This window comes from Bos mutus, chromosome X (assembly GCF_027580195.1).
Source record: "Bos mutus isolate GX-2022 chromosome X, NWIPB_WYAK_1.1, whole genome shotgun sequence".
In the NCBI taxonomy this organism is placed as follows: Eukaryota; Metazoa; Chordata; class Mammalia; order Artiodactyla; family Bovidae; genus Bos; species Bos mutus.
In genome coordinates this window covers 117,410,473-117,413,704 of record NC_091646.1, presented here as the reverse complement: position 1 = coordinate 117,413,704, position 3,232 = coordinate 117,410,473, and positions in this window count along the sequence as shown.

Sequence of the window (3,232 nt, the reverse complement as noted above, 5' to 3'; positions counted from 1 at the left end):
GCCTTTTGACCACCTTCATCTACTTCTTCCCCCCTCCATTCCCTGGAATACAGTTTTCTTTCAGATTGTAAAGGTAAAGTATTCCCTGCATGCTATGGGAATAAATGGCACCCCACTCCAGTACTCTTGCCTGGAAAATCCCATGGACGGAGGAGCCTGGTGGGCTGCAGTCCATGGGGTCGCTGAGGGTCGGACACGAATGAGTGACTTCACTTTCACTTTTCACTTTCATGCATTGGAGAAGGAAATGGGAAGCCACTCCAGTGTTCTTGCCTGGAGAATCCCAGGGATGGGGGAGACTGGTGGGCTGCTGTCTATGGGGTCGCACAGAGTCGGACACGACTGACATGACTTAGCAGCAGCAGCAGCATGGGAATAAAAATGTATCAGTGTATTCCTGTAATGTGTCAGTAATGTATTCCCAGGTGTGCTTGAAAATTTGTCTCGATACTATTAATGTCTGAGTAAATCCATCTCCATCTGTAATACTATAATGTATCCTCTCTGTGTCTCCCTCAACATACAAGTACTCATTTTCTTCAAGTGGGAGACTTCTAGCATGGGTCAAATACCATTATGATGAACTCTGTAGGTATGTCAGATGCTCCCTGGACCACTTGGTGTGTGGATCAGAATTGCCTTCCCAGCTCACACACCCTGTTGCTTAAGAGGTCAAGGGTGGGGACACCAAGCATGGATTTAGGACACTCTGAGGTAGCCAGGAAGACTGTCAACAGCAGGTCTTCTCTGGATGCAGCTTTTCCAGTTTCAGCTGCTTGAACATCACAGCTATTGACCTTGAATAAAGCACTCAGAAGCCTTGGCAAGTTAGCAAGGGTGGGTTAAGCTGGATTTGTTAGAAAATGATATGAATGTTCTATTTGTGAAAGGTATATAGATAGCCAAACGTGGGAAGCCAAGAACTCTGGGCCCCCAGTACCTGCATCTGAATCTCAGCTCCACTGTTCCCTTAGTGCCAGCTTCAACCAGTCAGTGCCTCAGTCTCCTCATCTGCAAAGTGGAGGTTAAAGTGGTGCTGAGATCATAGGGTTATTGTGAGGAGTCAATGACCCCTCGTATGTAATGCATTTGAAACTATGCCTGGCACACAGCGAGTACTCTTCAGATGCTTGCTATATTTTTATTATTGTTCTTTGAGGGAGAAATTGGACACAGAGTCTAGGATGATAAAGGAAAAGACAGGAAGGAGGCAGGCTGTGAAGCTCTCAGGTAGGTAGACAGATTTAGAATAGACTTCTATTCCAGGAAAGAGCTAGGGTACAAAGCAAGAACCTGTGATTGAAGCACCTTTGTATGGGTGACTGTGGAGGTTAGGGAAGAACTGCAGTGCTCAGTGCTGTGTGTCCAGTCATTAACATAGTCACTGTGGGTCATCTGTCAGTAGCAGCAGAACCAACTCCAGACCTCACCTGCTGAGGGTCCTCGTGCCCCCATTATATCTCCAGCCTCAGCCACCATTGGCTGAGTTACTGGCTGAGTTATTCAAGGTGGAGGACTTCAGTGGGCTCACCTGGGCACTGTATGCAGAATATAAACCAACCTTCTCTTTCTCCTCCTCCTCTTCCTTTTTTTTAAAAAAATTGAAAAATTTCAAGCACATCTAAAAGTAGAGAAGCTGGCATTATTCATAGATTTGTGCTTATCTTTATACATATATAAGTTGTAGTCTTATGTCAATATCACTAGCCAATTTATTTTTAAATTAAAAAATTTTATTTTATTTTTTACTTTTTTACATTTTTATTATGGTATCATTTACATATAGTAAAATCCATATTTCTATTTTAGAGTTGAGAGTTTTGACAAATATGTACAGAAGTGTAATAATCAGCTCAGTCAAGATATAAAATGGTTTCTTCACCCCTCCCATATTCCTCTATACCTCTTCATGTTACCCTCTCTTCCTACTGTAGCAGCCAGTGATATATTTTCTGTCCCTAGAGTTTTCACTATTCCAGAATATCATTAAATGAAATAATGCAATATATAATTCTTTGAGACTGGCTTACTTCACTTAACATAATGAATTTGAGATTCATACATGATATTAAATAAATCAGTAGTTCCATCATGGTTTCCCCTGCCCCATTCCTTATCATGAATAATTGTGTAAGATTTTTCTTCTAATATTTTAAAAAATATTTATGCATTTTTTGGGGGGCTGCACTGGGTCTTTGTTGATACATGCAGACTTTTGCTAATTGCAGTGGTCAGTGGCTACTCTGTAGTGTGTAGTCTTCTCACGGTGGCTTCTCTTGTTGCTGAGCATGGATTCTAAAACATGGGCTGAATAATTGGCACATGAGTTTAGTGCCTCCATGGCATGTGGAATCTTCTTGGACCAGGAATCAAATCTGTGTCCCGTCCATTGGCAGGTGGATTCTTAACCACTGGACCATCAGGAAAGTCCTTTCTTCTAGTATTTTTAAAAGACTATTTTTTAGAGGAGTTTTAAGGTTCATAGCAAAATTAATAGGAAGGCACATAGATATCCCATATACCCCTTTCCCAACACATGCACAGCCTCCCCAACTATCGACATCCCCACCGGATGGTACATTTGTTATAACTGATGAACCTACATTGACACATCATAATCATTCAAAGTTCATAGTTTTTATTATGGTTCATCATTGGTGTTGGCAGTCTGTGGGCTTCGATAAATGTATAATGACATGTATCCATGTATAATGACATGTATTATGGTATGGTATCATACAGAGTATTTTTACTGCCCTAAAAATCCTTTCAGCCTACCTATTCATCTTTCCTGCCTAATCCCTTGGCAACCACTGATCTTTTACTGTCTCCATAGGTTTTTCTTCCTTTCCCAGAATGCCAGATAGTTGAAATTGTACAGTATGTAGCCTTTTCCGATTGGCTTCTTTCACTTAGTAGTGTACGTTAAAAGTTCTTGCATATCTTTTGATGGCTTACTAGCTCATTTCCTTTCAGGGCTGAGTAGTATCTAGTTGCCTGGATGTACCCCAGTTTATGCATTCATCGCCTACTGAACAATATTTTGGTTGCTTTCAAGTTTTGGAACTTAAGAATAAAGCTGCTATAAATTGCCATATACAGGTTTTTGAGTGGAAATGTTTTCTCAGCTTATTTGAGTAAATACCAAAGAAATGATGACTGTATCATGTGGTGAAAATGCTTATTTTCTTTTGTAAAAATCTGCCAGATATCTTCCAAAGTAGCTGTACCA